Source organism: Lissotriton vulgaris, chromosome 10 (assembly GCF_964263255.1).
Source record: "Lissotriton vulgaris chromosome 10, aLisVul1.2, whole genome shotgun sequence".
Lineage (NCBI taxonomy): Eukaryota > Metazoa > Chordata > Amphibia > Caudata > Salamandridae > Lissotriton > Lissotriton vulgaris.
In genome coordinates, this window is record NC_141698.1 from 172,063,145 (window position 1) to 172,085,442 (window position 22,298).

General features: G+C 45.8%; 1 protein-coding gene across 1 annotated transcript in view; it reads right to left on the bottom strand.

Moving 5' to 3' along the window:
- DCUN1D3 (defective in cullin neddylation 1 domain containing 3) overlaps window positions 1-22,298 on the bottom strand; it is a 119,731-nt gene that overhangs the window by 74,150 nt on the left and 23,283 nt on the right. Inside the window, exon 2 of the mRNA XM_086940807.1 lies at window positions 13,580-13,653. The gene's annotated coding sequence lies outside the window, so the exon portion shown is untranslated. The remainder of the gene's footprint in view (window positions 1-13,579; window positions 13,654-22,298) is intronic.

A 22,298-nucleotide genomic window follows, 5' to 3' on the forward strand; every position in this document is an offset into this window, starting at 1 on the left:
TACGAGGCTGCGAGAACCCTCTAATGTTCCAAGTGAGAATGTTCAAGCTTCTTCTACCCGAATCACTCGAACCCATCAAATTTGAGTAATACAATACATGAAAGTGTCACCCATGTCAACTGTATAGGAATTGCCAGCTTCTCCCCAGCAGGAGGCCTAATTTGTACAGCGGCAGCCAAAACCAACGGGGAACCAGCATGAATAGATATATCGTACTCTGTCGGTCTATATATACATTCAAACAACCCACCACCCCTTATCCCACCCACTCCAGCAACCCCAACCTGCCGAAGCCTTCCCCATTCAGTGCACCATTCCTTAAAATTCACAACCATAACTACAGTGCCCAGAACTAAACTCTTATTGGGTTATACCCTCACAGAGATCCGCCAGGGGCACAACTCTCCACCCGGTGGACGGGTGTGGGCGATGCTAGATAAACTGTATAGCACGCAATTTAGGTGATCATCCGCCGCTCCCCCCACCGCCCCCCAATTACACATCAACAGACAGTGCCGCAGAAATAACAACATGCTTGGAGCAGCACGACCTCATTGTAGTTACATTATTCAAACAGCAAATAATATACCCCTCCGCCCTCCCCATGTGCTGATCGCCACATATAGTGCATCTGAAACCGCAAAGGTAGCATGTGATTGAAGCGTGTAAAATCGGGTGCATAGCAAGCAGATTACATCACACGAGGATCAGCGGCCCACTATGTGTGAACCGGGCTTCACAGTACAACCGCCAAATGGCGCATTGTTGCTCGCCAGAGTTAGTCAGTACAGCACAAGGGAGGGGGCATGTATCGCGGGGCATTCACAATCCATAGTCAGTATTACCCCCACATAATCGAACAGCAGTCACTTTGCCCCAGTAGGCCCCCTCCATCCAACCATGCAATCTTTGTTGCACCAACACCATGGTTGTTTACTCAGGAGATCAGTGCCATGTTGGCCCTACCAGTGTGGACAACAGCGGCCATGCTAGAACGCATGTAATAGGACAGAACAATAAACTCACCACTGGCCGACTAGGAATCAATCCGATGCCTTCAGTCCGAGTCACGATGCTGTTCATTTTGCGAGTTGTCTCTCATCTCGCGTTGCACCTTCTTAACAAAGTCTTGTGCTGCCTTCGGTGTCGCCAGTACAATCGCTTTCTCCTTCCATACCACCCTGAGGCGCGCCGGATACATCATTGAGTACACAATGTTCAAGTCTCGCAGTTTGGCCTTCACGGTGGTGTATTCCTTCCGGGCCTGTTGGACCGCAACCGTGTGGTCTGGATAAAACTCTAAGGAGTTTCCCTGATGCTGAATCTTACCCTTTTCTCTCGCTAGTCGAAGGATCGTGTCCCTGTCGCGGTAGTTGAGGATTCGCGCCACAATCGGCCTCGGCGTGGCACCAGGAGGTGGTTTCGGGGCCAGCGGCCTATGTGCTCGCTCCACGATAAATAGGGGCGATAAGGCCTCAGCACCGAACAGGTCCTTACAGAGCGTTTCCACGTAGGTCTCCATCCGCCCTGTGTTGGTGGTCTCCGGCAGGCCCGCGATTCGTACGTTGTTGCGTCTCGAGCGCGCCTCCAAATCCTCCTCCTTCGCTCTGATCACCTCCAGGAGTCGTTCCATATCTGCGCACTTTGAGGTGGAGGCCCGCGCCTCATCTTCGACCGCGGAGATTCGTGTTTCGGCCTCATCCAGACGCTCGCCATGCTTTTCCTGCCGTGCTGCCATGCCGTCCATTCTGCAAGTCAGGTTATCCAGCTTGCCATTAATGTCCTGCAGATTGGACTGAATCGCCAATAGGATCTTTTCTATGTTATTGTTGGGCACAGGCCCTGAACCATCGCCATCATCCACCACTTCGTCGGTGGGCTTCTGCGCCTTTTTGGCCTCAAACGACAGTTTCTGTTGTTGCTTGTCCGGTTTACCCATGGCGGTGGTCGGGGACACTGTCTTCTTGCTTGTGGGCCCCGATGCCCTCGTGACCCTAGTCGCCGTCGCCGTGGTGATCCCCCCCAATTGGTACGTCAGTCGTGCGCTATACTGCCCCACATAGTTGTGCAGGGGGCAGAGTTGACACTTGCCTGGGCGTGTGGTTATGTGGTTGATCGCTGGTCGCCCCGCCGCACAGTAGCGCTCCTCAACGTGGCCGGCCAGTGGCCACTCGGCAGTACAGAATGTGCGATAGGTCGTGGCAGTGCACCGTGTTAATGAGCTCCCGGGCCTCGCCGTCCCTCGAGGTGGCGTGTAGTTGCAGCGGGCCCCACTCCTGCTCACTGTGTACAAACGCCGTTATGCAGCCAGCGCAGCCTGTATGCCCTCCGCGCTAGCACAGTCGCGTTTCAGGCAGCAATCACCTCCGCATCTGCTCCGGTGGATCGGCAAGGCCGGGGCATATGCGCGCCGTCCGGAGAGGGGTCAGTTATACCCGCGTTTTCTTGCCGCCCGCCGCCATATTGTCAGGCATGAACCTCGGCGCTATGTAAGAGGTTCCCGGTTCCCTGCAGTCTGAAGGGGCAGGATAGCGACATCGGAAGGTCCAGGGAGCAAGACCTTACCCCTGAAGTGCTGTAGTTGGCGCAGATGGACGAGTGTAGTCTGCCTGCTCCACTCTAGTCGCGCGTCTGTCCCCCACCGCCGGCCATCTTGTCAGGCACTCGGACGTGCCATAACTTTTGCCGGTGATTAAGCCTGCAATCCTCGCTGGTCGGGGAGCTCGCTGCTCCGCATATAATGCAGCAGCATTTCCCCCATCTGTTGATGTGCTCGGGGAGCGGGTGGCCGGGGCGATAACGGCGAAATCCCACAAAGTCGATGATCGCCCGGCGGAGCTGCTGCTCAGGCAGCCATCACGCTGTGCGCCCCCTAGCGCCTCTCTACAATCAGTGAATTTGGCAGGGACCGGGGTCAAGCCTGCCAGAGAGGGGTGCTGTGAAGCCCCAATGACCTCTGTACTGTGAAGAGAGGTGGTCGATACTGCTCCGCGGCCGAATATACGCGTATTGCCCCTGGAACATTATCCAGCCAAGATGATGACAGCGGCCTGGTGAGCAGCTCCCCAACACACATTGGCAGCTATATGGCACAGTGGCAATCAACACAGACCCCCACTACAACTGAGTGCCACGAGCGTGCCTGGGGCTAGCGGGCCACTACAGTGAACAATGTACACTTTTGCTGCAGCGGAGTGCTGAGAACCCACACTAAAGATAGGCAGGACAGCGCGCCCCTGGGGGGGGTTCTCCTCTGCGCGCTGCTGACAAACGGGGGACAAACGGCGCAACACTAAACATATTCCCAAACTGCAATGTGGGGAGCAGGAGTCCCCCCTAAACCCCCCCCCCCCCTCACCCCCCCACCACAATCACTCTGGGACCCGAGACCAAGCCAGAGGAGCACAAGCAGGATAAAGAAGCTGGTGGCCTGGCAAGACGGCTGCTTGTGGGTGGGTTGGGCATGGGTGCTTCCACCCATTATTGGTTTACGCCCTAGTGTGCTGCCATGGGATGGGACAATCGGTGCACCCCTCATATCACGAGAACTGGTGCCCGCCCCACTAAGAGCAAGGGGGCGCTGCGAGCTGGGCCGATGGGTTCCTCTGCAGATAAGTGGTGCAGGGGCCACACGCCACACTCAGACAGAGACAAGGTGCCTGCAGGGGCTCATCTGATGCAGCTCACCCCTGCTGCACTGCAGGATACGGCAATGCCTCTGGCTAATATTTGAGAGGGGAATGGGGAGTCACCAGAGCCAATAATCAACTTTGTGCCACACAACTCTGACCCGGAACATTCATTAATTGCCCAAGGCCATCCTACAAGAGCCAGTTGGAGACCCTGCTGTCTATGGGAGCTACAACAAAACATAGTCTCCTGGAAGCCGCATGAAACTGTTAGGGGTTGCTGTGCCTGACATTCTCCCACGAACAACTTAGTGTTCAACTTGACAGGGAGCTTCCTGGGACTTAGCTGGCGCATTCAATAGGTGGAAGAGTACCCCCTGCTATCCAGATATTCACTTCCAAAGACAAGAAAGACCACAATTTGTGTGAAATGCTAATGCGCTCCACTAATACCTCGCCTAGAGAGGCCCCCGCAGACCACTACACCCGGCTCCGGAAGACCGGGGTCAAGATGTAGTACCGATTAAAAGGGTCTTCTTGGAGTCCCTCTTCGACTCCTTCAGGGCGGACCTACAGATGGTAAAAAACTATCTGTCGCAAGTACAGCGAGACATGAAGCACGACATGGGCTCTCTAGGTCACACAGTGCCTTACCTGGAAGACAAAGACTACGAGGGGTGAAGAAGACTAGAAGCCTCAACAAGAAGTGCTACGACTCCAGGAATGCCAAGTTGACTTCCATGCCCACACAAAAGACCTGGAAAATGGGTCACGTCGGAATAACATTCGCTTACGAGGAGTGCCAACCGGAGATGAGGACACAACATTGCGGGTTACGCAAGAGCCATATCCTGGGCCGCGAAAAGGACACTCCTCTCCAACTAGATAGGGTCCACTGAGTCGGTCTCCCAGGAGGCAACACAGCACGCCCGTCTGACATCCTGGTGTGCTTGCATGACTTCCAGCTGAAGGAGGAAATCCTCGGGAAAGTCAGAGATCTACAAACCCTCCAATTCTGTGGGCACCAGATCTTGCTCTAAAACACTCAAGTACCTCTAGGCAGACCTATATAATTTTATCCAATGATTATATCACTACATATTTCACAAAGGATGCAATATATATGAAAAAAAAATCATTTCATTTGGAACATATTTTTATTTTTTATTGTTTTTTATTTATTCGCTTTTTCTCATATAAAGTTCATATTCATTTATTTGTAGAAAAAGATTTTATCAACACATTTTATATATACCAATTTAAATAGTGCATAGTTTGACAAGGAACTTTTTCAAAATGACTTAGCAAAATTCAAAGGGGCTTCACAGTAGCATTTTTTGTATGTCTATTGATTTATGTACTACATGTCAGTTTAGTTTGCTATAGAATGGGTAGTGAATGAAGAAGTAGGTCTGATGGAATGAATGGTATGAACTTATGATGTTTTTATGGGGTTCTTCATTTTGAAAAAGTTCCTTGTCAAACTATGCACTATTTAAATTGGTATATATAAAATGTGTTGATAACATCTTTTTGTACAAATAAATGAATATGAACTTTATATGAGAAAAAGAGAATAAATGAAAAAACAATAAAAAATAAAAATAATATGTTCCAAATGAAATGAACGTTTTTTTCATATATATTGCATCCTTTGTGAAATATGTAGTGATATAATCATTGGAGAAAATTATATAGGTCTGCCTAGAGGTACTTAAGTGTTTTGGTTTTTCTCTCTCCCTCCTCTGGAATACAAATTGTATTTGGGAGAACTCTTTAACAGTTGAACCAGATCTTGCTCTTCCACGACTTCTTTGCAATTACCCTGCTGCAACATAGGGACTTTAAGCCTATCACAGAATTCCTTTGCACCAAGGAGGTCACTTATTGCTTGAGACACCAGCTCAGAATAGTCTTCCATTGGGAGGGTCAGCTACATCATCTTTAAACCTTCCGAGTGGCCAGCCAAGTACTGGACCTACAGCCAGAGGATGACCAACGTTCGCCAGGGGTTCACTGAGGACATCCTCTACACGGGTCTCATACGGTCGCAGGCCTTCAAAAACAACCAAGCGCTCACGTCCAGACCCAGGCAAGCTCGTACAGGAATGCAAGGGGGTCTTGGATGCAGCACAGACCAGGCTTGAAGCTCCTACTGAGGCAACTTCAGACACCCTACCAAGCGCATAATCCCCCTCCCACCTGAATTGCACCGGGACGGGTGTGATGCAGAATGGACTTCCTTCAACACGGATGGGAGGTTTCCCCCTTCCCGACCGAGCTTCATTCGACGGACTCAACTTTATGTCTTCCAAACAATATGGACATGACTTTGGTTAAATTTCTTTGAGGTTTTGTTGGGGAATGTTTGCGTTTGACACGCTTGACACCAGGACCACCCACAATGTACATTTTCATAGTGCTAGGGCGCAGAGCATATGCCCGCACAAACAGAAGGTCCCGGACCCACCATGAGAAGCATATCCCGAAGTTCACCACATTACCCAGCCCCTTGATTATCGCAGATAGATTTCAAGGTACTTGGCCTCAGTGCCAGAGGCCTAAATCACAGAACCTAGAGGTGATACTGACTCTTCTGGAGCGCAGCGGAAGTGACATATGCCTGCTACAAGAGACGCATCTAGTATCAAAAGATAAAGTGAGGATGAAGTCAAGATGGTTCTCCCAACAACTTTGGTCTTCAGAGGCTGAAAAAAAGAGGGGAGTGGTCTTTCTCCTCTCTCAGGGTTGTGGAGGGGAGGTGCTGGGGAAATGCGCTGAAATCAAAGGTCGCCTCCTGTTGTATAGCATACTGATAGTCTCTGGCGTTAACCCTGGCTATTATATACCCTCTCAATGAGCAGTAGCAATAATTCATTGAGAAGGCCCTGTTGGACACTTTGCAGTATTCACAGTGGTATTGGTAGGCGCAGACTTAAACCTAGAGATGAACAACAAATTAAACTGATCAGGCCAGCAATACGGTTAGGTTGGCGCTTTCTCAGGGAATGGTCTAAGGTGCCTGCAAGATGGCGTCCTGGTTACCTGTGGAGGCGGGCCGACCCCAGTGACAGGAACTACACATTTTATTCCTCGGCACACAAGACCTACGCAAGCATATATTATTTAGACCCTGGTCTGGGAGGTGGCAGTGTCCTCATGTCTCTGTCGCACTACACCCCCTTCACCTTAGTGTTGCGGGTGGACAAAGAACCCCCTTCTCCTAATGCTTGGAGATTACATGATAGTCTCTTCCAAAACACAATGTTAATACCATAAATACAGCAATCTCTGCCTAATTGTAGAAAGAAGACACTGGGGAGACGACGATGACCACGCCATGGGAAGCACTGAAAACCGCTATCAGAGGGGCCTAATAGCTTTGTTGGCTTAAAACAACTGACTAAGGAAGGAAAAGCAAACACAATTAGAACAGGAATTAGAGACCATCAGAAATGCACAGGGTCCCCAAGGGTATGGCACAAGCTTGACAAGGCATGTTGGAGTTAAAATGCTTGGACCTCTTGCGTATTAAACACAAATTCAAGCACAGTGTCTATGATCCAGGAGACAGCAGAACACCACAAGATTAAGAACACACAGGGGAAGGAGGACACGGGGGACAGACAAATAGCTGCAGTCTTCTGGGACTTCTTCCAAACTCTCTACTCAGACCAGGTATTGAATAAGGCCACTATCCCTACTTAACGTGATAAAGCTCATCATAGAACAGCAGGGGTGTGGAATTTAATCAAATATCTACTTGTCCATAGGACAGGGTGCTTCATAAATCTACTTACCCTGTAACAAAGTCCACTTAAGTGTCATGTAGTGCGGCGACAAATTACGGCAGCAATCTCATTATATAAGAGCTCTGATATTAGCCTCTCCGGTTATGCCTGAGTTCATACCATAGTAGAGTTTGTTTACTAGCAATTCTCTTATTTTGCCTCCTTTCCGCAGAGCTACATACGGGGGCTGGAAGTAGCGGTAAACAATAGTTTCCTACAGCTGGAATGCTCAGAGATCGAGTGGGCAATTGTTGGCCAAGGCCTTGAAACAATAGCAAAGAGCTCTGAAAGAAGTTCTCAGCTTCAACGGGAGCCAGTGTAGCTTGAGAAGCGTGGGCCCAGTGGAGGCACGTTTTGGGAGATTAAGCAATAGGCACGCCGCAGCATTCTGTACACGCTGAAAGCTACACGATGGCCCTCGCTCTAGGAGCAGCACATCAGGCTATTCGCTCCCTCTGCGGCACAGACAGGGTCCCGGACTACTAACATGGTTATATAAATTGTGGTTTATATTGGGCATTGAAAAGCTGACTCTTCAAAGTGGACTCAATCTGGACTCCTACAGAGAACTGTGGACTCCTTTCATAAACCTTCTCACAGCTGAATTTAATTAACTGACTTCTCCCAAATATCTCAAGCTGCTGTACCCGATACCGGATACCCCGGACAAAGGGATTGCCAAGAACTAATACTCCTGGTCACGGATCGAGATACGGTCCGGGAACCGCAGTTGGGGGTAATGTAAGAAACAATTTCGCAAGTGCTAATAATTATCTGATAGTTCAAGAGTTTGGGAGGTGTGAAGGGCGGGTGGTTGTTGGGTTTTGGTTCTCATGTCACACAAATTTCATGCGCCGTCGGCCTCTGGGCTGTAGATGAAGATGCTATGTACTGAATATGTGACCTTTGTTTTTCTAAAATCAATAAGCAGATTTGTTCCATGCATATTTACATAAAACCTACTATACTCCGAAACATAACGTATGTCCAAGTTTGAGTCACAGGTTTGGGCAGAATATAAGAGATGTGGGCTTGAATTTGCTTCGTTCATGCATGTCGTGTGGAACTATTAGAAATGCATTTTGTAAACAATAAATTTAATGAAAGTTGCATCAGAACCCTGAACCTCAGATGGTATTGCTGGAAGATATATTTCAGATACCAGCCTCCTACCCTAAATTTGTGTTTTTAATTCTACGTTTGGCCAGGCGTAGGGTGGCAATGTTATGGATGGAAAAGGATATGCCTACCATTGATCAAACGTACGTAGAGATTGTGTATTGTTGCGACCAGGTGGAAATATTTAGTGAGGAGCAGCATCCCAGAGCACGTCCCCGTGATTTCTTGTCACCCTTTCACGCATATTTGATGTCACAGATAGATGGGGAGGAGGTAGACAATGTGACCCCAAAGATAGATAAACCCTCCTCATCAAACAACAAGGAAAACACAAAGAAGAAAATATAATGGACTTAAAACATACTATATAAGATTAGACATTTGCAATAAAGTACCTACGAGATCAGTAAAAGGGAAATGAAGCTATATGCAATAGAGTAAATGTGCGTGCCTTGTTGTCAATCAAGACCCCCTCTAGTCATCCTTACAATGTATGATAATATCGGCAAAATGGTGTATGCTGGGATTCTGCAATATATATTGTGGTTATTGGGGGAAAAAACTGTCAGAAAGAAAATGCATGCAATACCATGACTAACGTAACTTATTTAACTCGTTTAAATAGCTCTTTTTATGCATGGACATTGTTCTTTCTCTGCCTACTAGCTTTTACAGTTTGTAACTCTGCTCCCTTTAGTGGTAAGGTATTATTTAAAAACGTAGTTTCCTGGTGTGCACTCCATGAATTTGCTTTAAATTCACGACATCACTTTACATGTTAAATCTCAGCTGCAATATGAAATGGGTTTTGCACCCCCCCCCCCCCCAAAAAGCATGTACATTTCACAGGGTCTGGTTCTCAAGCGGTTACACTAGAGCAGAGTTCTTCAAACTGTGGGGCGCGCCACCATCCCAGGGGGGGCGCGCACTCCACCCGAAAATCTTACATTTGTCTTTCACCAGAGAACTCTGGTAGAGGGGAGGGAGGGGAAATCATCGGGCCGACCAGCCCATGCTTTTCTCTGTTAATCACCGTCCCAGGAGGGGGTTAATTGTTAGAGCTGCGGTGGGAGGCAGGATGTCTCCTCTGTTAAACCGAAATCAAAGGAAGACAGTTCTGTTCCTTCGCCTTTGGTTTCAGAGGAGACTCCTTGCCTCCCACCGCAGCTGAAGCATTTCAGTTCAAGCCCTTCCCGGTTCACAATTTGTGATCAATCAAGCCTCATGTCTGCGCCACCTCACAGGCTTTCCTTTCTTCATGTGCTGCACAAGACATAGCTGCCAAGGTTTTAGATTGCTATGTGTGACATTTTTTTTTATTTCATTGCAGTTATGAATGACATTTCAACCACTATAAGTGACAATTCCTCGCGAGCAAAACAAAGCAATGAAGTCCATGGGCATGGATAAATATTACGAATTATAACCTTTTTGGGCTGCGAGAAACTCGAAAAAGATCTTTAAACTGCTGCAGAGCACTTCCTATTGATCAAAAAACATCTGCTTTTCATAACTAGGTGCATTTTGTACTGTGGAAATTGTATGTGCATTCATTCTGCTAGGAAAAGAGAAAACTAGTAATCTCAGTATGCAAAGTGTTTAGGATTAACAAGTCACGTTTCACAGTGTTACAATTCACATGAAATACACAACAGGAAGCAGCTATGGATGGGCCACATTATCGTACTTGGTGTTAAGTGGCAAGATCTGTATTGCATTTTCTTGGCTCGCGCCAGGTTCATACAAAAAGCCGAGATTTTTCCCCTCATCGGTGCATACTTTGCAGTGTTCTGAAAGCTGCGAAGTTAAAGATAACTGTCTCTTAATAAAAGTAAATAAAGGCAAAGTCCATTGTAAAATGTATAGACTTTATGAAGACAATCTTTTTTGATAAATTTGTCATGCTTGAGCCTTAAATCGTCACGAACAAATGGCCAGTATGGCAGTATTTAGCAACCTTACCAGTGAGTGGGAAACGCTGAATGTGCAAGAATGGCTCCAGTGCTGCTTTCCGGGTTCTCTCAATTCAGTGCTGCTGGCGTCCATAGCAAGGCAGGGGCACCAGAAGGGGCTCTTTCTCAGGGCACAAGGTAGTTGCAAGGTGACCAGCCTCAAAGGCAGGCATTAGTTCAGTTATTATTGCTGTGTTGGCTGCCTGGTCCATTCGTTCACCACCCTCACCCATACCCTCTTCCCCCTTCACTGTTTGATTTACCCATATACTATTAGCCGGAGACAGACTGCGTGACTGCAGACCTTACTAACAGAGGGCATGCAGGCACTGCAGCTCTGAGCTGCTCAGAACTGCCAAGCCTTTTGAGCATTAAATGAAAAGGATGCCACCTTGCTTTGGGCCATACCAACATACCTCAGTGCTGCACGTTTGACCTCTCACACACCTGCTTCTGGTGTGTCTTCCCTTAGTCTTGTAACTTCACCATGACGTGGCCCAAGACACTGTGCCTGCAGAGGTGCCAGTAAAATGCAGAGTGGAGAAAACCGGCGCTAGCAGTTTTGACCCTAGCAAGAGGCATTGCTAGACAGTTAATGACACTGTTGTGCATAGGCTTGGAATATTGGAGGTTACAGGTATGGGGGAACCATGAGCCTGCAGTGGACTGAGTACCGTTTAGGACTTGATGTGGAGCACAACCTGAGGATGGCAGTAGCAAATATCCATCCACAGATTGACCGTCTGTGGTATAAAACATGCACACCCGTCACATTTATGTTGGTGGTGTTATTATTAATCTATGTCATGTGTGGAAAAAAGCATCCTAGTAAAAACAATTTGCACACATTTTATCTTGGAAAATTGTGTTTTGAACTGTATAATAAGCCTCTGTCATTTCACCACACCCACTCACAAACCAGTAGTTTACTAAACATTCTTGTTGTGTAGAACATTATTTGACGGATATGACTCGTGATATGCGCGTGGCAGTCGATTATGTAGTGTCCCAGATTCCACAAATTTTTGTCAGGTGGTGGGGGGTCCCAGCATCTAAAAAAATTCAGCTGGGGGGCTCAACCTACAAAAGTTTGAAGACCTCTGCACTAGAGGATGCAAAAATGTATTCAGCAAACGTAAATCATATGCCCAAATTTAAAGAAAAACAGAATTTGTGGGATTTTACATTCAAAAGGTGCACTTTCAAATTTTCATATTTTTCTGTTCTGCAGGATGCAGGAACCTCAAGTTTAGAGTTCGGGCACAATTGTAGGTTTTTTCTGGGTATGAAACATGAAAACATCCACAGAAGTGCAAATCTTAGTGTTCATATACCTCTTGCAGGTAGCTTCTCAACCTGGAAACCTACCTAAAATTGCCACGTTAAAGTCCACTGTTCATTTTCTCTAAAGTATACTTAATTTGCAATCTTTCACAACCTCCTGAGCTGTTTCTAATCCATCTTTATACTTAGGGAAACGTGAAATAAGCATTGGATCCAATAATGTACTTTAGATTTTACTGGTTATGTGCAAGTTGCACATCTTCATATGTTTCCCAGTATTCCTTGTGTTCTTGCCATGACCTCCTAACATTGGCTGTCCCATCGCACTCCTTACTTTGACAACTACATGTCCTCTCCTCTGTTTAAAGTCAAGCCCTCTTTTCATGTACCTTTTTATGGTATGACATTTATGGACATTGCCTCTGTACATGCCCAGGCCCGGTGAAGTCACCAAAACAGTTCTTTTCTTTTTACTACAATTAAAGAGAATTTTAAAAGAAATTAGGAAAGGGGCTGCTTTGCGACATGAAGGCTATTCATTTTGACATAGGCTTCGCTAGTAGCTGTAAACATGGAACTATAGTCCTCCATCCACCTTTGACCCTGTATTAACCAATGTATGTATAACGTAAGCCATTACAATGACCTCTTTTGGTATCTAGTGGTAATAACCATAGACAATTTGGCTATGAAAATTACATTATTCTGCAATACATTATTTCTTTGCATACAATTGAACACATGAGACTCAGGCTAGGCCCAGCCTATGTCCTTAAAGGGGGCGTATGAATTGGGGTAGATTAAGGTTTTGTAGTATAAAGGAACCAAAGAATGCCTTACAAGGGTTTTGGCACTTTCCACAATGGCTATTAATGTTGTGACTAAAGGGTTGAGGTTTAGAACCATGCCAGCTAGTCAGGCCCCTCCATATTGGCACACCTTAAGAAAACTGATGTATTCTTATCCATGCATTTTGGTGTCAAAAAGGTTTTGTGCACCTTCATTGCAATTTTTCATATGGTACTATAGAAACGTTATCTGGAAGTCCGCCACAAAAAAAAGTATTAAAGTGGCATGGATACATAGAAATGAAAGTGGTTTTAGTTAGACTGCGATTTAAAGACAGAAGGTATGGGCACCAAGTTGACAGCATCTGTCCGCACGCATACTGTAAGAAAGCAAATACAAAAGCATTACAACCTAATCAAGTTTCTAGAAGCATTACAGGTACTTGCTCAGTGGCTACGTGTAAAGACGACAGGACCATAGGATTGTATTGTGGGGTGTCTCGGGTGAGGGTTTAAATGTAGGCCAAGACAAGAACTTAATGCTAGGACCAGGAGATACAGTCAACAACAGGGCTGAGAGTTCTCAGAAGTGAAGCACTGAAAGGAGCACAGAAATCATGAGCTCAGATTCTTTAACAAAAAATATAAAAGACAAAAGGAGAAAATCTCACCACTACAATATTCTCCAGGGTGCTGCATAAGAGTAGTGGATCAACAGAAGAGCCCTTTAAACATTAGCTATTACCCAAGAAGCATCTGCAGGAATTTCTCTTCATTGTTCGCCGAATAATAAATCATAAATGTAAACAGTTCTAAGAAGTAACCCCATCTATTGCCAACAGAAACGGGAGTGTAAGACATCCAGGAGATATGCTCTGTGTACCAACTGGTTAGACATCCTTCCACTAAACAATAAAATTCAGTTTCAGCTTTACTTTGGGATGCAAAAATAGGGAAAGCATGCCACAATCTCCCACTCTACACCTTAACTGAATATCATGAAGTAGATTACTTACAGCATGAAGTGCAAACATGTGTGACTTCTGATCAATCCCAGCCCTCGTACTTCCAAGCATTTCCACATCCAAAACTGAGAAGGAAAAATAACAATGTAAGCATAACACAATATTCAATTTCTGACAATTAGGCTTATATTATTTGCTGTGGAAACAAGATTAGTAGGTTCCTTCCGATTATAACTGCAAATGAATACTGCTCTGCGTTTCAGTGAAAATACTGCTACATGATTATCTAAAAGATCTACCACCATATTTCTCAAAACTTGATGCAACATTTTAGCAATCCCTAAAAACATAGTTTTTGAGTGTTCACCATAATAGTCACCAGGCTTTGGCGAAGCCAACAGGTGGGGCTTGGGTAAGTCCATTGTGGTTTTAGAAACATATTTGTGAACACGTGCAATACCCATTTAAATTGTGAAAGTAATAGAAAGACAAAATGTTGTCTTCTAGAGGATGCACACTTATGCGTACAAAAAAAGTACGAAAAGACCTATCCCATACATTAAAGGAAAACATATCAAATGAAAGATAAAAAGAAAACAGATTGACTCACGTCCCTCAGCACTGAAATTGACTACCCTTTAAGTAAATGTCACAAACAAAATGACGTCACTCAGTGCAGAGACCCAAGGATTGAAGTGGGCTGACCCACTCACTACCTCATGCTGTAAACTGTGGTGGGCAAAAATAAAACGAGATTAATATTTGAATAGACCTCTGGATGAGGAGGACTGGCGAGAGGAGGGAGAGTGAGTGAGTGAGTGTACACACACAAACTAAACACTATATGCATGTGTGTTTAAAACATGTTTGAGGACTTCCCTTCCTCCTGCCCCTCACTTGAAAGATCACCTCAGAACTTTCCAGGATGAAATGAAGATGGATGAACTTTTTTGGAAAGGTTTTGCGAAGATTTGTCAAACGACACCAAAGTTATTTGCTAAACAAAAAACACTATTCCTATGGAAACTTTGACCTAACTATAACTACACAATGGTGACATGACAGCCACTGTGTAAAATGATAAAGATCTATATATATATATATATATATATATATATATATATATATATATATATATATATATATATATATATATATATATATATATAAAAAACTGCCACACATACCACTGAATGCTCAGTGCGACTTATCACCACGTTTTGTGCCCAAGAAAGCTATTTGACGCATTATTTGCACTGAGTGGCCTATTGTCTTAACTGACAATATTTTGGGTCCCATTATGCCTAGCCAGCCAGCCAGCCATTACATTCAGAAGGGCACCCTCTATGCGGGATGCCCTAGATAGACCTATGCCTGAGGTTCCTTTTTAAAAAAACTTGGCTCTGTAAAATGGGTTTCTTTAAATGCACGTTATGTTGTGCTTGCACTTTTGCAAAAAAACAGTACCCACTACATGACAGCTTTCAGTGAGGACATAATAGCTATTCAAGAATATCTAACATGCAGGTCTGAGTTTGTGATTTATAAACTCAAATGCACCTGCAATCTTGAATATATAGGCAGCACTAAGCTCCCTGTTTCTAAACGCATCCTGCAGCACATAAAGGCCATCGTGAATTCAGATATTAACTATCCGGTGGCAAGACATTTCAAGTCCATCCATAAGAATCAACTAAAGGATCTTGAATATACTGTCTTGAGTTCTGTCACCAACCCCGGACGGGGTGGTAATCGCGAAAAGCTTATCAGGCAGAAGGAAACACATTTTATTTTATCCCTCGACACCAGAGCCCCTAATGGATTAAATTTAACTGAAGATTTACATAATTTTCCTTAAAATTTGCTTAATCGTAGGTCTAACTGTATCTTTCCTCTATAATGAACGATTTTTGTATATAAATTTTTGCTTTGCGCAGCAGCATTTCTCTCTATAATAATGTTGATTATTCAGTATATACACATACATTGATATGTGTTATTTTGTTCAATGTAGTTTAGTCACATTGTATATATACACACACTTGTATTTATAAGTTTCTCTGAAAGCATTAAGACGTTTTTCATACCTTAGTTGCCATTTTGCTGCTAATGATCAATAACTTTTTATGCACTAGTTCTGCACTTATTTGTATCTACTTTATATCACTCATGCACTTTTTTTACTAGAATGTTGGCGCCTTTTAAAAAGTTATTATGAAGATTTGCTTAATTATATCTTGGTTCATTTTTTGACCACTTTAGCTGACTAACCAACAACTGTTATTGACTATGACAATTCAAACGATTTTGGCTTACCTAGTAATATTTACGTTTAAACTGTTCAAGGTGGCATTTGCACTTTTGTGATAAACTTGCAAAGTATCAACTGTCGTATTCAGAGGTGTCACAATTAATATATTTCTCACAAGATTTGACATTCCAATGTGGCAAGCAAATTCTGTAGCTACCACTATTCTAGGTGTAGCTGAATATTGACACTTGTCGTTATTACTATCTCTGTATACATTTGTATATATTGTCAAGTCTAATCTTCATTAATTTTGGAATAGCTGTTTTTTATGACACTCGTCAAAATGTATATTATAGAATCTGGTTTAAAATGAACTATAGATGCATTTATTACATGTCTTTAGGTTTTTTACCTTTCAAAATATCATGCATATCAGTCTAGGCGGCTTCACATATAGTCCGTTATCTAGATCTATCACTATAGGTGTGGTGTCAAGTGAGCTTTCTATGTTCACTATAAAAACGCAATGCTTTCTGGGGCGCATCATGTGACCAAGCTCCTTTGAGGAGTGAAACGCGTCATGGATTGACACTTGTCGAATGAATTTTTTTAAAATAAAATTCGTACTCTGCTTGCACTCTGAATTTGACTGCTGTTCCCTAATTTTGAAGAGGTTTTCAAGAGGTCTACACCCGATTCTCTCCGCCTTGCATTGGCGGCCAGGAACCTATTTTGATGTATGTAGGCCAGACCTAAAAAGCTTGCACGTTACTTTTAGTTACAACGCTTTGGTCAACAGCAATATTTAAAGAGTGGGGAAACAGCCATGCAGGAGATAGTGTTGGGGAAAAAACAATTGGAAACAATTTGGGAGCACTTAAACAGTTGTGCCTGTTAAGACGCCGTGCAAATTACGCTTCTCTGTGGGTTTATGCAGAGGGTTATTATTAACTGGTTTAATTTCGGGTAAATGTCATATGTCGGTGAGTTTCTTTGGCACACTTTACGGACTGAGTCTCAATGTCCTGATGGCATTACTGACGAGTCACTTATTGACATCAGACTTTTTGTTCAACCTGGTTGCTGGATAATTTTCTGTGGCATTCCATGTCTGTTTTTGCATCTACGAAGGGCGATAAGCATACAAACTTTAGCAATATCACCAAAGGTCTTTGCGATTTGGAAAGCCTGGAGGAGTTTGATTTTGGGGTGAATGGTTACATGGACAATGCAGCTGCAAAGAGTGTTGTGAATGAACTTGCTTTGGTATTGCCAAACCCTGTCAACGACCTGCTCCAATCTGGAAATATTATTTGTGTGTCATTAGAATCTCTGTGGCAGAAGGGATAAATTGAAGAGAGATATGGATACACAATTAACGCACATTCAGTATGGTAGCTGCGACTAGAGACCGTTGGAGTGCATCTGAATGGGGATGAGCCAAACCTGACTTGCCCGCACTGCAGGGGACTCCAAATCCCACCATCCTCCCTACTTAGACGCGCATAAAAGCGCAAAGGCGTTCCGCAGAGTTTGTTGCTGTGACCCAGGACTGAAGACCGTTGGGGTGCATCTGAAGGGGTAAGAGCAGTGCTTGACTTGCCCGCACTGCTGGGGACCCACCATCCTCCTAACTTAGACGTGCATAAAAGCGCAAAGGCGTTCCGCTGCGTTTGTAGTTGCGACCCGGGACTTGGAGACCGTTGGGGTGCATCTGAAGGGGGAAGAGCGGTGCTTGACTTGCCCACACTGCTAGGGACTCCAAATCCCACCATCCTCCTGACTTAGACGCACATAAAGCGCAAAGACGTCCTGCGGTGCAAGGCGCGCGCGCAGACGCTCCGGGGCCGCGCCTGGGCCAAGGGCTGGCCCGTTCATGCCTAAAAGAGGCTAGGCTGGACCCCCCCTCTAATACCCGAAATACTGGCTGAATGGTACCTCCCTCCTCATAGATGGCAAAACGAAAATTGAAATCAACAGAGTCAGGAGGAGAAATTATAAACACACTGGACTCCTTCTTACGGAGGTCGGCTGAAGTCCTGTCTAAGGAAATTGAGCTGACGGAACGTCGCCTTTCGCTGGAGGAATAAAGACATGTCCTGGAATTGAAAGGTGTAAATGAACAAGTTACTTACCTTCGGTAACGCTTTTTCTGGTAGATACAGTATCTGCCTGTGGATTCCTCACCTTGTGAATATCCCCTTGCGTCAGCAACATTCGGAAATTCTTTTTGTAGCTTTGCGCCGACGTGGACAATGTCATAGAGGCACGGAATGGAACGCGACTCCGCTGACGTCACCGACACTACAATAGGCCCACGCCGGCGTGATGACATCAGTTCCGCCCTTTTTTCTGTGCCTTCGAGGCACACGGACGGACCAATGACAGTAGATATATACATAGTATACACAGTACAAATATCAAGGTAACACACACAGTGTGAAGCAAATGCAATAAAACATTTGAAAAAAACAATACAGTGGAGGGGCGCCATCAGACATAGCACTATGTGAGCTACATTGGAGGGAGCGGAGGGGGGGGGCCTTCCACTGAGGGGGCCAGGAACTGGGGCAAAAGACAATGTAATTCGGAGACAGTGTCGCAATTTGTTGTTGTAACTGTTCATGTTTATTGCACATGGTTATCCTCTGGGGTGGGGATGATTGCACATGTCTGCCCCTACTCTTGTAGGGAAGTGAAACGGGTCAACCTCTGTTTTTCAGAGGGAAAACACGCCTGGGCGCTTATATCCTGTCCACGAACTCTCAGTATGAACTGGCACAGCGCTCTTGATGGACTGACATGTTGCTTTATTGCCACCCGAGTAGACGGGTAAATGTACTCTGGTTCTACAGATGTGCTTCACATGTTCTATACTTATAAAACTAATAAAAAGAGATTTACAAAAAAAACAAACATTTGAAATAAACAACTCCTTGACAATAAAGTAAATACATTACAGTAACTCTGGTATAGAAGAGTGGACAACGGGGAGGCGGGTGGGTCAGTGAGGAATCCACAGGCAGATACTGTATCTACCAGAAAAAGAGTTACAGAAGGTAAGTAACTTGCTCTTCTGATAGATACATCTGCTAGTGGATTCCTCACCTTGTGAATAGCAGTCCCCACTCCCGGAGGAGGGTGTCCACTCCTCTACACCAGAAAATCCTGGAGGGCAGAGCGCGCTCAGTGGCCGTCCCTCCTCACCTCAGTGTCCAAGCAATAATGCTTTGCGAAAGTGTGGTGGGAGGCCCAAGTCGCCGCTCTACAAATGTCCTTAACCCGCACACCTCTTGAAAGTGCAGATGTCGGAGACTTCGCTCTAGTAGAGTGAGCTCTTATACCCTCTGGAGGATCCTTACCGGCCAAAGAGTAGCAGATCTTTATACAGAGGATGATCCAGCTTGAAAGAGTCCTTTTATGTACCGCTCTTCCTTTCTTGCAGCCAGCAAACCCAACGAAGAGCTGATCATCCATTCAATAGTTTTTAGTTCTATCAAGATAAAAACTCACCGCCCTCTTGGGGTCCAGATGGTGTAGTCTCTCCTCCTCCTTGGAAGGGTGAGGGGGGAGGATAAAAGGTAGGAAGGGTAATAGATTGACCTAGGTGGAAGGGAGTTACCACCTTAGGGAGAAAAGCAGCCCTGGTCCTGAGAACCATTCGTTCAGCATGAATGGTCAAGAATGGGGGCTTGGAACTAAAAGCTTGAAGCTCTTTCCCTGCCGAGGTAATCGCAACCAGGTAGACTGTCTTAATAGACAAAAGCCTCATGGGACACTTGTGCAAGGGTTCGAAGGGAAAACCCATCAAGTAGGTTAAGACAAGATTTAAGTCCCACTGAGGTACAATAAAAGGAGTAGGAGGGAACTTATTTGTGAGGCCCTTCAGAAACCTCAAAACCACAGGAGATTTGAAAAGAGACGGCTGGTCCGGCAAACAGAGAAATGCCGACAATGCCGAAAGGTAACCCTTTACCGTAGCAACAGCAAACCCTTGCTGCGCCAAAGCAAGAGCAAACTGTAGTATATCAGATAAATGGGCTTTCAAAGGGTCAACAGACTTCTCAAGTTCAAGTTCAAGTTCGGACATTTATATAGCGCGCTACTCACCCGGAGTGTCTCAAGGCGCTTGGGGAAGGGGTTCATTATTTGTCGAATAGCCAGGTTTTAAGTTCTTTTCTGAAGGAGATGTGGTTTTGGGTAAGGCGAAGGTGAGTGGGGAGTGAGTTCCAGGTCTTGGCAGCCAGGAAGGAGAAGGACCTGCCACCCATGGTGGATCTTCGGATGCGCGGGACTGCGGCGAGGGCTTTATTGGACGATCTTAGTTGGCGGGTGGGTTTGTAGAAGGACAGTCTAGTGTTGAGGCATTCGGGTCCTAGATTGTAGAGGGCCTTGTGTGCGTGGGTGAGAAGACGGAACGTGATTCTTTGGTTGACGGGAAGCCAGTGGAGGTCTTTTAGGTGTCCGGTGATGTGATCTTGGCGGGGGATGTCCAATATGAGTCTCGCTGAAGCGTTTTGGATGCGTTGGAGTTTTGTCTGTAATTTTGCTGTGATTCCGGCATATAGTGTGTTACCATAATCCAGTCGACTCGTGACCAGTGCGTGGGTGACAGTCTTTCTTGTCTCGAGGGGGATCCAGCGGAAGATTTTTTTGAGAATGCGAAGTACGTTGAAGCAGGAGGATGAGACTGCGTTGACTTGTCTGGACATCGAGAGAGAGGAGTCAAGGATGAAGCCAAGGTTACGTGCGTGGTCCGTGGGTGTGGGTGCTGTGCCCAGAGCGGAAGGCCACCAAGAGTCGTCCCAGGCAGAGGAGGAAGATCCTAGGATGAGCACTTCCGTTTTGTCTGAGTTGAGTTTTAGGCGGCTCTGTTTCATCCATTCGGCTACTTCTTTCATGCCTTCGTGAAGATTGGTTTTGGCGGTGTTAGGGTCTTTGGTGAGGGAAAGGATTAATTGGGTGTCGTCGGCGTAAGAGATGATGTTGAGGTTGTGTTGGCGCGCGATGGATGCGAGTGGGCTCATGTAAACGTTGAAGAGGGTGGGACTGAGTGATGATCCTTGTGGTACGCCACAGATTACTTCAGTGGCCTCTGAGTTGAATGGGGGAAGTCGGACTCTTTGAGTTCTCCCGGCGAGGAACGAGATGATCCAGTCCAAGGCTTTTCCTTGTATGCCGATGTTGCTGAGGCGTTGTATAAGGGTGCTGTGGCAGACTGTGTCGAAAGCGGCGGAGAGGTCGAGTAGAATGAGGGCCGCTGTCTCTCCGTTGTCCAGTAGTGTTCGGATGTCGTCTGTCGCTGCAATGAGGGCGGTTTTGGTGCTGTGTTTGGCTCGAAATCCGGATTGAGATGGATCGAGGGAGTTGTTGGATTCAAGGAAGGCGGCGAGCTGGCTGTTGACGGCTTTCTCAATGACTTTGGCGGGGAAAGGGAGGAGGGATATGGGTTGGTAGTTTTTAAGTTCAGAGGGGTCTGCTGTGGGTTTCTTCAAGAGGGCGCTGAGTTCGGCGTGTTTCCAGCTTTCTGGGAAGGTGGCGGAGTTGAACGAGCAGTTGATGACATCACGGAGATGGGGTGCGATGATGGAGTCAGCTTTGTTGAAGATGTGGTGGGGGCAGGGGTCGGTTGGAAAGCCGGAGTGGATTGAGTTCATTAGGCGGATGGTGTCTTCAGTGGTGATTGGGTTCCAGGCGCTAAGGTTGTTAGTTGGCGGAGTAGGATCTGAGGGGGGTGGGGAGGGTTGATCATTGGGAGTGTTCTTGAAGCTGTTGTGGATGTCAGCAATTTTGTTGTAGAAGAAGGAGGATAACGCGTCGCAGAGGTCTTGGGAGGGAGTGATGTCGTTAGATGCTGCGGTGGGGTTAGTGAATTCTTTGACGATGTTGAAAAGTTCCTTGCTGTTGTGGGTGTTGTTGTCGAGACGATCTTTGAATGCTGATTTCTTGGCGGAACAAATCAGTTGGTGGTGTTTGCGGGTGGCTGCCTTGAGGGTGGCCATGTTATCGGTGGTTGGGTTTTTTCTCCATGTTTTCTCCAGGGTGCGGCATAGCTTCTTGGATTTTTTAAGGTCATCATTGAACCAGGGGGCCTTTTTGCTGGCTGATTTGATCTGGTGCTTTTTCAGGGGTGCTAATTCGTCAGCACTGTGGGTGATCCATTGCTTGAGATTGGTGGCTGCTTGGTTTGGGTCCAATGAGAGGGTGGGAGGGTTTTGGTTGAGCGAAGCGAGGAGTTGGTCGGAGGGGATTTTGTTCCAGTTTCTCCGTGGAATAGGTTGTGGGTCAAGGTGGTTTTGTAGCTGAAGAGAACACAGCTGTGGTCCGTCCAATGGAGAGCTGTGGTGCGATTGAAGGAGATGTGCTTGACAAAGACAAATTTAGACCATCTGTAAGAATAAATGGATTTAGTGGAGTCACGCCTAGCCGATAATATGACATCCACCACATTGTGTGGGAGAGAAAAGGAATTCAGGTTGCCCCATTCAATCTCCAGGCATGAAGGTGTAATGTCTGGAG